Raw genomic sequence first — 15,257 nt, forward strand, 5'->3', positions numbered from 1 at the left:
GATGGGTGCTTTATCGTTACATAATGTTATTTGCCACCCCATATGTCAGAACTTTCTATTTGGCAAATAGAGGTTCCTTCCCTGTCACCCACTGAAGAAAGCATAACATAACAGCTATTCAGAGCAGGAGTATTGTTGTGTTTGGGTTCCTGGTTTTTTGAATGTACTCCAAACTCCATCAGACTACATAGTGAAGGCGAAGTGGTAAAGGATTTTGACCTTCATGTGGAAATTATATTTTAGAACTATTAATGCTTTTTATCATTCAAGCTACTTGCATAACTGCTTGGTGGTACATTTAGTGTTCAGGTAACTGTATTATCTTTGTAAGAACGCTTTCAAAGCAAAGCAAAACAAAACAAAACAAGGGTTTCAATGTGACTATAATAATATTGCTATCCTTTATGGTTAGACAGTGTTTTCTAATTCTTAAAATTAGAAACTTTATAAAAAAAAGAAAGCAGTAAGATTCTGTTAGATTTGGTGTATATGTTGGGGTGCCTTAGTGGCTCAGTCGGTTAGGCCTTTGGCTCAGGTCACGATACCAGGTCCTGGTATCCAACCCCACATTGGGCTCCTTGCTCAGCCTGCTTCTCCCTCTCCCTCTGGGCTCTCTCTCTTTCTTGTGTGTGTGTGTGTGTGTGCACTCTCGAATAAATAAAAATCTTTAAGGAAAAAAAAGATTTGGTGTATATGTCAATAGTGTGGGAGTATGATATTGATCAAAATCTTTTCACCACTACTAAGTGTCAAAGCTACATTGGAATTAGCACCTATGTCTTACTTTGGGGAGCATCCTGGATAAAGAGAATGTGCACACGCTGTTTCTTTAACATTTGTTTTGCTGATCCTAATGAATCAAAATCCAAACTGTGTTAAGACATAAGGAAAAATTGTTTGAGGAATGCTATTATGTCTGTTAAAAGAAGAAAAGGGCAAGAAAGGTTTCCTTATCTAAACATTAAGCAAAATTAAATAGTTTTCTATTTTAAGGACTTCTTAACAGTTTTTCAGATGCAAGTGTATGTTGGAATCTCTAGGAGTCGGATTTAGTACAAATTTCCCTAACCTTATTTGATCACAGAATCCCTTCTTTTGGGAGCATCTATTAATATCTCTTTGAAAACCTCAGATCACAATTTACTGGTCTCTTGGCATTCAGTTATTCATTTAAAAAGTTTGAGCATCTCTCATACATAAGAGTACTAGGTTCTGAAAAGAAAATTATGACTAGAACCTGGGCCTGACATTAAGTAGCTCCTAAATTGAGGGTTAGAGGAAGACTCATGGATGTAGAAATTATAAAACCATGGGTTATGGGCAGTGCTAGAAGAGAGATGGGCAGGAAGCACATAGTAGGCTGCTATAGAAGATGAGAGTAAGAGAATAAGAAATTCATTACAGTTAATTTAGAATTAGTTGGGTCTTGAGGGAAGATAGTCAAAAAAAGGACAATAAAAACACTTACAAAGATGTATTTAGAAATCATGATTATTTTACTCTCATGTGAAAACTGTACTCTTTTCATTCATCCAAGCATAACTCTTGAGTGACTAGTTGGCTAACGTGAATAAAGAGATGGGAGAGCAAACTGGGAAGAAGATATAAATTTGGTGATACAGATTGTAATTGATTTCTTTGAAGTAGATGTGAATCCCTGGGAAAAGAATGTAGAATGAGAAAAAGATAATTTAGGAACAAATCTTGATGAATTTTAATATCTTTAGAGTATATTGGAATAGTTGGGATATTAAGAGTGAAAATGAATTGTCACAGAGGAGGAAAACAATAGCAGAAATCTGTGGTATTCCAAAGACTAGGGAAGAACATCCTATAAGAAAGACAATGTAATCATCACTGCCAGATGTTGCTGAGAGGTTGAGATGAGGAATGAAAAATATCCAGTGGATTTGAACACAAGGAGATCATTGGTGATTTTAGCTAAAGATGTGTTGCCATGGTGACTGGGGTGAAACCCAGGTGAAAATGTGTTAAGGAGTGAGTAGGAGCTCAGGAAATGGAGACGGGGAGTGACTCATTGAAAAAGTTTGTGTATGAAGGTTTGAAAAAAAAAAAAAAAGAATTGTTTCTGGAGAATAATGGAAGTTTGAAGGAGCTTTTCTAAGATGGCTATTTTTTAAGCATGTCCAAATATCTATGAGAAGTCCAAATGATTAGAAAGTGTGTTCTCCTTGGGTTGCTTGGATGGCTCAGTCGCTTAAGTGTAGGCTCTTTATTTTGGTTCAGGTCATGATCTCAGGGTCATGATCCAGTCTGTGTGGGGCTTGGGGCTCTGTGCTGGGCTTGGAGCCTGCTTAAGATGCTCTCTTTCCCTCTTCCTCTGCCCCTCCCCCTGTCTCATGCACACACTCTCTCTCTCAAAAAAAAAAAAAAAAAAGAAAGAAAGAAAAAAAAAAGAAAGAAAAGAAAAGAAAAAAGTGTACTCTCCTTCCTTCTTTTCTTGATGGGGGTGAAATGTTGTGTGGTCCCTGCCCCCATAATGTATTGAAGCAAAGAGAAAGGGCTCCAGCCCCCCTCCACACCATGTCTTTGGTACCCACGGCTTTCAGTCCACCAGTTATATCCTCAAGCATCAGGACACGGGTTACAAAAACAAAAACAAAAACGTAGCAGAATTTCAAAAAGTAAAGGGATGTTTGATGGGTACCTAAAAATGTGGAATTGAATAGGTTCCAAGACATGGAGTATGAGTTAACTTTGACCAGCAGTAATACCTTCTATAGAGAAAGAGGGGATGAGGGAGAGAAGGGAGCAATTTGAATAGGTAGATAGGCTTTGTAGTGCTAAATTGAGGATAATTTTGGGATTTAAATTCTCTTGGCAGAATTTGAACAAAGTGGAGAGTTAGAAGTTTTCGGACAAGGTTGGAGAAGTTATTGACCAGAGGCATTTGCTAGGATCTGGGTGATATTGGGGGAAGGGGCATTTGAGTAGATGGTCATGACTTTACAACGATTAACAGTTTACATGAATACGTGATTCCTTTCAGCAGCTGGTGATGTGGCATTGAAAAATAGAGAGCTCATCTAAGATGTATTGTTTTACTTCATTTTGCCTTTTATATTGTCATCACCTAATCTCTCAGTATCATGTCATCTTCTTTATCACTTCTTCAGATTTAGAGAAATTTGGATGAAAATTTTCCTTTATCTTATCTCCTATTATCATTATGATTGATTTTAAAGTACATAGGTTGACAAGTCAATTAATAGCCTACAGAAATTCTTAACCACCTTACCTTCATTGGCATTCCACTCCATTCCCTGCTAACCATTGGTCAATGACTCTATTCTGAATCTTGATATCTGAAACTTCTCATCTTTAAAATCATGAATTACAAAACATTAATCACCTGTTCTCTCCACCTCCCACCATTCTCCAGTGCCTTGACACACCTTGTTCTCTTCATGACTCAACTCATTCACAATCTCCTTGCTATCCCGGCAACTTAAATAATTCTTTTGCCCAAATCTTCATTTCTTTGAACTCTTTTCCTTCCATTTTACATCTGGCAAAATCCTTACCCTTTCTCAGCTGAGCAGTTTGGCTTTGCTTTTTCACTTCAATGCTATTGAAAATCACAAAACTGTGAAAACTGGTGTCATAATAAATTTGTGATCTCCCATCTCAGTCTGACCCTGGTAATACTTCGAGGTGCCCATGTTTTATTTATCTTTTCATTGTCCCTAAGAGCCTTCTCTTAAAGCTCTGCCACACATGTACTTGGTGTTTCCTTAAGAAAAGAAAGACTTAAGTCTTGTTTCCCTCTTCCTCTTTGTGCCATTTACTTTTATTTTTGGAATTGGCATTTAAACATTTTAATTAAATTTAGATTTTAATTAAAAATTATGAATATTGACAATTACATCCACCTTTCTTCCCACTGCCCCCCTTCCCAAACCCCAGCCTTTAGACAAAGTTTCATAACAAGGCCCCTCTTTATCTTTTCAAGAATGTCTATTGCCACTGTATTCTCTTCCGATCCAATGTTTCTTTGACATTAAGCTAGTTAAAATATCCTTTCTGTCAGTGTTCCTTTCTTACTTTACTTGCATTCTCATTGTGCTCTGATTCTTTGTTTTCTTCTGTGATTACAACAGTACGCGGTACAAAACAGGTACCAAAGAAAACAACAAAAAAGCAAAAACAAAAACAAAAACACTGAGTGAATAAGTGAACCTTGAAAATGCCTCTTTCTTGATTGAAGATGTTGAATCATCTCATAAAGAATTTCCCTGGGTCATCATTGTTTTTCTCTTTCAGTTTACTCTGTTAGAGCACTAAGTGACCATCTCTGTTCTCTGAAATACTATACTGTTTCTTACCTCCTCTCTGTCCATTTTTCAGTATAGTTTGCATTGATTCGGAACAAGTGACTGTCCTTTAGCATGTTTTCCTCTTCATACCCAGTAGTAAAAAATATATTTGCTTACACTGAAAATAATATTCAATCACGTTATTCTGTTTTGAGAGAATGAGGTTATTCTTAATTTGACCAATGCAATAATTGGTGCTTTATTTCTACAATATTAGCAGTTTAAGTTAGATTTAGGCATTTGTTTTATTTGTGACACAATCTGTGAATTGATTACTGGCATTCAGTTGTCAACCTGGATATAAAGAAGTGGAAGGATCAGAGTTATTTCCAGTATCTGACATGAACCAACATGGAGACTTTGAGGGCTTTATTGGAAGTAAACAGTAGGCTGAGAGGTCACACATGTGGAGAGAATAGAAAATAATCTATTCTATATTCCGCACTGCTATGTCACTTTCTCAGAGTCTCATTTAAGCGATGATGTACCAATGACAGTGAAAGAAAATATTTTTCTCAGCCAAATACTTACTATGCTTATTATCAATACTTACTATAAGGAGTGTGAATGAATGCTTATAAAAGGTTTTTATCATGATTTCTGGGTGTAATTCATGAATGGGTGGTCACCTGCTCAGATTCTTGCTTTCCCATAGCCCTATCTTCCCTCCATTCTTTCCACAGAATCAGATATCAACTAATAAAATAAATGAAAGCATTTTTAGGGGGAAAACATGATTTATATCAAACCTTTGTTTCAAAGTGGATTTGTCCACAGTAGTACACTAGTCTACTCGTAAGTATGTGTTCTTCACTTATATGAAGTTTTAGAAATTATAGAATTAGGTTGTCCTTGGAATAGCTTTTGGATTTCTGATATTTCTTTTCTATATAGTTTTACCTAAGCAATAAAAGTAAGGTTAGCTGTGACCTAAAAAAAGTATACTCAGTCATTTTGCTAAGAACACAATATGGTATGTGCCCTAATTAATTTTATTTGTGGGATATTAAAAAGTCTAACTTCACAAGGAAATGAAAACCATGTGGAAAGAGATGACTTTCAGACTGGGACACTCTCAAGAGCTTATGATTGGGTAAATTCTGATAAGCTGACATTTTTAATGCATATATGTTTGATTTTTCCTTTTTTTTTTTTTAATTGGTTTTAGCCATTAAAGGAGTTTATTCTCTATGATATTTATGCCAGGCCAAACAGGAAAAAAAAATTGAAAAATTAATTTTCAGTTTGTAGAAATGACTTCTTTGATAGGTCTGAGTTGAAGACATTGGAGGTCAAGTTTCCTTTTGCCTTATGTTGTCCAGATTCCACTCATTCCACACTTTTTGTTTTTGTAGGATCAGGGTGGAATTTTATTTTCTTATTTTAGGACTCTTTTTCTTCTACTCTCTGTTTTTGATTGCCAAGAGACTAAGTACAAACAATTCATTGATTCCTGTGAAGACTTGTTTTTTTGTTTGTCAGTTTTTTATGATGAACAAAACATTGGTGACCTATTACTGCTCAAAGAATCCTCATTCTCTCTTAGTTGGTATGCATTGCTGTTTCTTTCTTTCTTTTTTTTAATGTTTTATTTATTTATTCGAGAGAGAGAGTGGGGGAGAGGGGCAGAGAGGGAGGGAGAAGCAGACTCCTCACTGAACAGGGAGCCTGACACGGGGCTCAATCCCAGGACCCTGAGATCATGACCTGAGCCAAAGGCAGACGCTTAACTGACTGAGCCACCCAGGCACCACTGTACCTCTGTTTCTTAAACTGAGTACTGATTTGTGAAATGTGCTTCTTCTCCCATCTACTTAAGGGCTGAGGAAGAATTTCCAAATGGGGTGTGTGGGAGGCCATAGCCAAGCCTGTTGCACTGGAAGTTTGGTTGCCTTGATGAAGCACAAGCAATAAAACACAGAAGTTTGAATACATCTATGGTACAGCAAGGCTGTCACTAAAAGGAAGAGGGCTGGTGTGCTGGTATGGCCCCACACCCAAATGGTTATAAAAGACCACAATCCCACATTTTGTACTGTGCTAACTGGGAGGATTCCTTCCTCTGCCTGGGATTCTGGTAGTATTGAACTTTGGCTAAGCCCTTGTGTGGAATAAAACAAAGCCTCAGGGAGCATCTACTCACTTGCATTCTTAAGCTTGTGCTTATTCTTTGCAAGGATTATGTGCCAATGTAATTGTAAATCAAAGTGAAAGCCAAACAGTTGAGTCATGACCCTAATTCTTGCCATTTCTGGACCTTGCACCAGCTTTTTTGTTCTAACCAGCTTAGAGTCAATGATGTTAAAAATGATTTTACTGAGCTGGCTCATAGATTCATGGCCACTTCCTGCATAGCATCAGCACTTCCTGGTTTCTACAGTTGGAGGGTGTTCCTCTTTGCCCATGTCTTACCTACCACAGTACAAACTATGTAGTCTTATTAAATGTTTTAAAAGTCATTAAGCTTAGAAAAATTCTAACAGGCCAGTAAATATTACAGTTACCCGCTCTTACTTACTTTTCTTCCCAATTTCAGTATTTAAATAAGAGGGCTCAAACACTACCTACATGCCAGCCTTGAAACATTCTAAGTAGTGGCCTCTCCTCATAACTTTCAGATGTATGGCTCCTTATTCACACAGAGATAAAAATAAAGATGGTCAGTTCTTTGGATTTAAGATATCCCACAGGAGTAGACTCTTTAAGGGCATGGCAGATAAGTATTGAAGTCCAAGTTGATATAATGGTGCAGAAAATTTCAACACTGGCATATGGAACAAAGGAAACCTAGGTGTTAGGAATAGAATCTACTCTATCATGCTTACCCTTGGGACCTCTGTGCCTCCCACTAATTCCTTAGCCAATTATACTTTGCCATCATAGACACCTATACTTAAATTGGTCTTAAAATTCATTAATAATTTCCTAATTATCAAATGCATTTACTTTTTTACCAGTTTTTGCTATCTTTAGCTTCTTTTTAGAATTTGCCATTTTTGATAGCTTCACTCATTTTTGCAAACTCTACTTTGTTATTGGTAAGACTGCAATCCTATAATGTTATTTCTATTTAGTCAAGCTGTCAAAAATATTCAACGACTACTGTTTGCCAGGCACTTGGAAAACAGTGCTAACTAAACACATAAACAGTTTCTGTCCCTAGAGACTTTATAGCTTAGTGCAAGTGATTGATATTAGCAACTTATTATTTGATTTAATAAATATATTTTGCGTACCTACCTGGTGCCAGGTTCTGTCCTAGGCATCAGAAATGCAGTGTAAAAAGAGTACATGGAAAAACTTATATTTTCATGGAGGAGATAGAAAGTAACAAATATTTAATATAGTTTTATATATAAGTGTCATGAAGAAAAGTAAGTTAGGGCAATAGGAAAGGAAGTGATAGAGATTGGGTGCTATTTTAAATAATGTATTGTTTTAGATTTATTAAAAATGTCCCATTCTTCCATGGACATATTACACTTGAAATGCCTTTAACATATCTGAGAGGTGTTGTTAAATAGGCAGTTGGATACATGAGGCTGAAAAGAAGTTTTTGGAGATGGAAATGTGAGAGTTGTGCATAGACCTGGGACCAGGAGAGATCATGTAGGGATGGAGAGTAGATAGAGAAGAAGGTCCAATGCTGAGCCTTGGGGAAAACTGACATTTTGTGGGTTAGAGAAGGGGTGGAGGAGTCTGCAAACGTAGGTAAGAGGGAACAGCAGGAGAAAGCCAGGAGAATGTACGCTTCCCTGGATGCCAAGTACATAGTCAGTGAGAAAGGGCTGTTGAAATATGTCACTTGTTACTGAGAGGATGAGCAAAATGACCATGGGTTGACCACAGGATTGGGAATGTTAGGGCTTTGTTGATCTGGAAAAGGGCAATTTCAGTTGAATGGTGGAGCACAAGTTAGACTGAAGTAGACTGAAGTGAGAATTGTTGGTGTTGAAGTGGAGGGAAAACAAATCAGGTAACAATATAAATCAATTGGAAATTGCACCTGAAATGAATGGCCCAAATATAACAGTATTATTTGTCCTCGTCAAGAGGGTTTGAAAAGCTTAATGAAGAAATGATTGTAAACTGAGGTCAGAAGGATGAGTTGGTAGCAAAAGTAGCAAAAGTAGAAAAGCTTGTAAAAAGACTATTACTGCAAGCAAACTTGAGGACTGAAAGAAGTTCATGCAGATTGGAGTAGGTATGTCTGAATTTAAAGAGGAGTCAGAGGGCACAAGACTGTTTTATCTTTAACCTTAGAGCATTGGTCATAATGATTAGAGGGAGGTGGGGATATGTGGACCACATTACCTTTTGGTGAGATTGCTCTGGCTGTACTGTGTATAGGGTGAGCGGTAAGTTGGCCAGATGAAAGTTGGGTAAGCCATAACTAAGCCGTCTTGGTAATAAAGGCAAGTGATAAGTTTAGCCAGCATTACAATGGTAAAGGTGTCAATGGTGAGAAAGATAAATCTGAGTGATACTTATGAAGTGAAATTGATAGTGCTTATGACTCCTTCCTACATAGGAGGAAATGTAACAGAGGAGGCAAGCACGACCCCTTAGCTTCTGGAATTCACGGGAGAGAGGCAGTGTCTTGGCATCAGTTGGGAGAGAATTAGAGCAGAATGCCACTGGTTTGCTGTTACTTTTGTGGGCCTTGATGGATTTAGTTTATGCATGTTGAATTAGAGGGATGTGTGAACCGGTTTCATCTGCCGACTAGACTTTTCTATCTATATATCGCACTGACTCCTCAAAAATATTATTAAAACTGAGTCTATCTTCATCCCTCTAAAATTTCTCTTTCCCAGAATCCCAGACTCAGTCATCTTGAAATGTTTTTTCTTCCTAGTACCTTCTCAGCTTCTGTATCAGCAGACTCAAATTCTATCTCTTGCTCTTTCCTGATTGTTCTCTCTCACATTTGCCCTTCTTTTCCATTTTACCCATACTAGGCAATTTCAGACTCCTTAATTTCACTTGACTGTGCTCTTAGCCTGATACATGGTCTTTTTATTTCCCAAATCATCCCTTGCTTGACATTTTTTTTTTATCGTATCGGTTTTCATATTTAAGATTCTGATTTCCCCATATCCTTTCTCAAAATAATTCAGTGTCTCTTCTATTCCTTCTAAATAAGCTGTAGATTCACTTTGGTCTGGTGTTCACTCTAAAAAAAAAAAAAAAAAAAGAGTCTGTAGAATTTTTCTTAACCTACCACACTGTGGAATGCATTGATTAGGAACTGCCTGGGTTAAATCCTGACTTTAGTACTTACTAGTTGTGTGATTTTGGCTGAGTTATTTAATCATAATTTTCTATTTTTCAAACCAGATTAAAAATAGCAACTCATTTACATGGTTGTTTTAAAGTCTAAATCCATTAAATTCTCTTAGCACAGTCCCTGGCACAAAGCTAGCACTCAATTAATGCAGCTTCTATTATTATTCTGTAAGCCTCCCACTGTGTCCCCTCTATGTACACAGGCACATTTAACCACTTTGTGAGCATGCCATTTATTTCTCTTTTGTGCCATTTTATACTCCTTGCGTTCTTCTGCCTAGAAGGCTTTCTCCTTCCTCTCTTGGCACCTCACAATGTAATTTCTTCCCGTCTAAATCTGTTCATCTCTTCAAGGACCAGCTCTTTTCTCTCCCCAGGAAGTATTTTTTATGTCACTTTTTTTTTAGAACATATTCCTGTCTTCCCCAGCCTGACCCCTCCCCAATCTCAGGTGTGGTTACCCAATATTTTTATGTATTTTGACATCTATCTTATCAGTTCCTCGTATATAGTTAGGTATGTAGCTTTCTTGCATCTACTGCAGGGTGGTCCTTGAGTATAGTCAGTTTATTTGTGCAGTGTCTATAATTTTTGCAGTATTAGTGAACAAAAGATTGCATTGTTCCTGGGCAATTCCCCCAGTTGCCTGTGGATATTCTTTCTTCCTTCCCACACAAACTGGTTTTGGCTCTACTCCTCATCACGAAACATCAAGTTACCTGTCCGAGATCTTTTCCTTAAGGACAGGAGCTTTCAAGTCAGCAATCTGCTAAACCCATTAGGGCTAATGTGCTCTCAGTGCTATCAGGAACTAAGTGCATTTAACTAAGCCCTTCTGGCAACAGTGGCTCTGCTTTTATGTTACAAGTTGTTAGTTTTGTTTTGTCTTGTTTTTCTGTTAAACATAATTTGAAGGAAGCAGCTTTAAGAGAGGTAACTGAGCACCAGCTTAATACCGTTCCACTCGGAGATCTCCAATAATTGGCTTCTTTAAAATAATAAAAAAAAGTGACGTAAAAAATAATATTTAGTGTCTTTTCTGTTTCCTGACTAATTTCCTGTGGTTTAAGTTCTGCCAAGCCATGGCCTTTGGATTATGAGCTGCCTCTTTTTAGGATGTTCCAAAATCATGAATCAGGATTGATTCTTATTTTATTCATCACTATACTTGGTGGTAACTTACACAGCCTGAGATGAGGGTTTATTTTTCCCCTCTGAAGGCTTCAGGGATGTTTTTGTCAGGTTTTGGAAAATGTGCTCCAGGAGCAATAATAAATTGAGTGCTACCTCCAAAAGTCAGGCTGTCAGGGAACATATTTATCTCCACATTTGGGAAGCAGAGCAAAATAAGTACAGACCTTTTAAAAAACCTGTGTGAAAACTTTCTAAGGTAAGGGAGAAGATCAATCTGACGTGGCTTTATATCCACTTTCTTTATAATTTATGGCCTACATGGGTGTAAAGAATACTCTAAAATCCATGATCATTCAAAGATGAACATTGTTTTTTCCTATAGTAATATATAGTACTGAGGACAACTTGATAGTTAAATGGTTCTGTTTCATTCTGGAGATACCATGATATAAGAGAAACAAGTAATTGTATTTAAAAAATATTTTCCTAGGTTTGCCTAAAGTAGAAGCCTGTCTATTTTTGTCAATAACATGTTATTGGAACATGGCCGAAGTAATTTGTTTACGTGTTATTTATGGCAGCTTTTGCACTACAACTAGCAGAGTTGTGTAGTTGCAACAGAATCCTTTTGACTCACAAAGCCTAACATAGTTCCTCTCTGGCTCTTTTTATTATTATTGTTACTGTTATTTTTTTTATTTTTTATTTTTTTTTTACAGAGAGCGTGTGTGCATGAGCAAGTGTGGGGGAGGGGCAGAGGGAGAGAGAGCATTTTAAGCAGGTTCCATGCCCAGCAGGGAGCCCCACACGAGGCTCCATCTTACCACCCTGAGATCATGACCTGAGCCGAAATTAAGAGTCGGATGCTTGACTGACTGAGCCACCCAGGCTCCCCACTTACTCTCTGGTTCTTGAAGAAAAAGTTTGTTGTCCCCTAGCCTGGAAGGAAATTTTGTCACAAAAGGAAGATTCTACTCTTTTTTTCTATAATGACATTAATAAGAAGTTTGCTTTAGTTGTGAGAGATGACGGGATTGTAGTGGGAGCATCTATTTATTAATTGGTGGTCTTACTCTACGGATTTATTTGTTTGTTGGGTATAATTGGATTTAGAATAGGGCTAAAAATGAAAAGACAATAAATTAATGTATCTGCCTCATCCAACTAAAGCATTCAGTAGGGTCTTAATTGGATATCACAGAGTTAGGTATTATTTGCAGAGCTACTGAGTATGCATATGTGAGCAAAATGTCAATTAAATTTCAAGGTTCGGATCCCCTCTTCTTCTAAGTGGTTTCCAAAAAGTAACTCTCCAATTTGTTCAGCAGTAGGAACAGTGACAGTGGTTAATGTAAACCATATGGCTTTGAGTGTAGACTCCTAGGAAAAACTGTGCAGATCCTATCTTTACCTATTTCTATCACTTCTGCCTCTATCTCTGTGTGAATGTGTGTGTGTGTGTGTGTTTTCATCCATCTTAAAAATTTCTTAAAGAAACTGGAAAATCTGAATTTATTATACATTTCATGTATTTACATATTTAGCATATCCTAGCACACATTAATATTTAATCAAATATTAGCACTGTGCTAGGTGCTAAAGGAGAGCAAAAAGTCTTCCTAACTTCATCACGTTTTCATATTTGAGGAAGATAGACATTTAATACAGTATAAACAAACTACATATGTATTTCTTTTTTTAACCTTTTTATCTGAGAAGAAAGGCACAAATAATAAGTGTATGGCTCCACGAAATGTTCACAGATTGCACACACACACACACACACACGTAACCAGCCCAGAACAAGATGCAGAACATAGCCCGCAATCCTGATGGTGTCCTTTCTTCTTTGGCCCCATTTTCCAAGGAAAACCATGGCCTGACCTCAGAGATTCAAATCTGAGGTTCTAAAACATTGAGTTTCTGATACTTATAGATTGGGAAATCTGCATTTCTGCCCTCCTTTGAGAAGTCATTTCTGGCAATCCTGAGCATGTGCAGTCTCTCGAGCCAGTGGCCTGCTGAAGCAGGAGCAGCTAGTTGTCCCTAAGGGAGGGTGCGGTCTCTCTGGGCCCCCGTGGCTCACCTCGGTTTTGTCACCGGCCTGGTCTGCTGACACAAGAGCTTGCAACATTTGCCTTTTTCCATCTCTTGATCCCAGTTTCAATGTCTTTGTGCTTTTGACCACCCCGAGCCTTTTGTATAACAAGGTAGTAGTATATTGCATACAATTTTTTATATAATTACATATATATATTATATATTCCTATTTGTTGTACTTATTTCTTTATCTAACACATACACATTAAAAAACACATACAAATTTAACATGTTCCATATACAGAAGATAAAAGAGTTTTTGTTTTTTAAGATTTATTTACTTATTTTAGAGAGAGATTGTGCACATGAGCACATGCGAGCAAGGGGAGGGCAAAGGGAGAGAGAGAGAGAATCTCAAGCAGACTCCCCACTGAGCATGGAGCCAACATGGGGCCCAAACCCAATCCCATAACCCTGAGATCATGACTTGAGCCAAAATCAAGAGCCGGCTTAACTGACTGAGCCACCCAGGTGCCTCAAAACAGAGTTTATTACAGGGGGCCATGATGTGGATAGAAGGGTCCCTCAAGCTTCCCCTAATAGAACGGCAATTTAGCTAAGATGAAAGTAAGAAGTTAGGCAAAGCCAAAATGAGAGGTGAAAACATATCCCACGAACATATCTCTATACGTTTACAAGTACACTAAGTACTTCAGTCTAACAATCTTATCAATTGATTTTCCTCTGTTTTTATATGCTCAAAAGTGACATTTCACTTTCCCATTCTTAAAACTTCAGCCATCACCTTCTATTGAATTCTCAGATTGCCATGGCCCATATTTTATATAGAAACATATAACAGGAATTATATGTTATAAACGCTTAAAACAGGAAATTCAATGCTGCCTATCGGCTTATAAGACTACTCCCCCCTTTTTGCTGTTGTGAGAGAAGTTTTGGTCCTTGGGTGGAATCTAGAACCTTAGTGTATACTCTGACCTTCCAATATCCCCCCTTCTTGAACTAGCTTCTCAGTTATCCATTTCATTCTTGCTCTTGCTGTCCATCCATGATTCCTCTTTCTCTCTAAAACTCTCAAATATACTCATATTTAGTTTCTTCCTTTTTACCTCCAAAACCCACTACTCTCTATTTTCATCGCTCCCATTTGAGACCACCAAAATCTCTTGCCTAGGAAACATCTGCTAAAGTTACAACTAAATTATAGAATGAATAAATTATGGGAATAAAAGACACAGCATGAGGAATATAGTTAATGGTATCATAATGGCGTTGTATGGTAACAAATGGTAACTGCACCCTTGTTGAGCAGAACATAATGTATAAACCTGTCGACTCACTGTGTTGTACACCTGAAACAAATGTAACACTGTGTGTCAACTACACTCAAATTAAAAAAAAAATGACTTTAGAAATACAAAATGGGCACATTTCAAAGACTTTATTCAACTCATTAATTAGTGAAGGAGTTAGTAAAATGTCAGAAATGATTCAAAAGAGAAGTAGAGGATGTAAGATTTATAGAGCTATCTAGTTAAAGGAATAAAGGAATTAATTTACTAAAAGATATTAAGTTGTTGGGACACCTGACTGGCTTAGTTGGTAGAGCATGTGACTCTTGTTCAGGGTCATGAGTTCAAGGCCCACATTGGGGGTAGAAATTACATAAAAATGAAAAAAATAAAAATAAAAAAAGATATAAAAGTAGTTAAAGTCATACTAGGCAATAAAAAATAACATTTCAGGTATGGTATACAAGTCATTGGAGTAATTTCTTTTGGACAAAAAAAGCAATATAAAATTTTCTCAGAGATTGATCGTTGGCATTTCACTCAGTTCTAAAGTTAACCTTCATTCTTAGATATTTGCAACATATTCTGATCAATAGTAAATAGGAAGTTGAACAGAGGTATGTAACCCTAGAAAATCAGAAAATCTCCAGTTAAGTTATGTCTGGTATATAAAACCCAGCCACCAAATTAAAATGGTACCTAGTAATCCTTTTGCCTATTCCCAAATGCAGACCCATGTTTATGACCTAATTGTTCTGCACACACTCTTAACTCTTAACAGATTATAGGATGTATTTTAGAATTTTTTATAAAATATTTAGAACATTTACATATTCTAATAGTTACGGAAAACCAAGGATATTCTTTTGACAGTTTTATTACATAGAAATTTAAAACAACTTTATAAAAAATAACTCAAAATCAAATGTGAGCAATTTGTTGGGAGAAAATACTTTTTCTTTATATAATAGGTAAAGGGTTAGTTCCTTCAGTGTTCAAAGATGTACAAAAACCAATTTTAAAGATTTCAGAGCCATGGAAATAATTCAGGGTAAAAGCAATCAATTTGCATTTTATTAAAATCAAGAAGTGATTTTAATGGCCAATCCTATGAAAAAAGGCCTAGTCTCAATTGTTGTCACTG

General features: G+C 36.9%; 1 protein-coding gene and 1 non-coding gene across 4 annotated transcripts in view; both read left to right on the forward strand.

Annotated features, from left to right (window-relative positions):
* Positions 1-15,257, forward strand: part of DGKB (diacylglycerol kinase beta) — a 725,959-nt gene that overhangs the window by 7,961 nt on the left and 702,741 nt on the right. The gene's annotated exons all lie outside the window — the stretch shown is intronic.
* LOC123836192 (small nucleolar RNA SNORA57) lies at positions 2,453-2,604 on the forward strand. The gene has a single exon (XR_006788889.1). It is a non-coding gene; the product is annotated as a small nucleolar RNA SNORA57 (small nucleolar RNA).

Source organism: Mirounga angustirostris, unplaced genomic scaffold, assembly GCF_029215605.1.
Source record: "Mirounga angustirostris isolate CCGP_5_RB_7025 unplaced genomic scaffold, mMirAng1.0.hap1 SCAF_12, whole genome shotgun sequence".
Lineage (NCBI taxonomy): Eukaryota > Metazoa > Chordata > Mammalia > Carnivora > Phocidae > Mirounga > Mirounga angustirostris.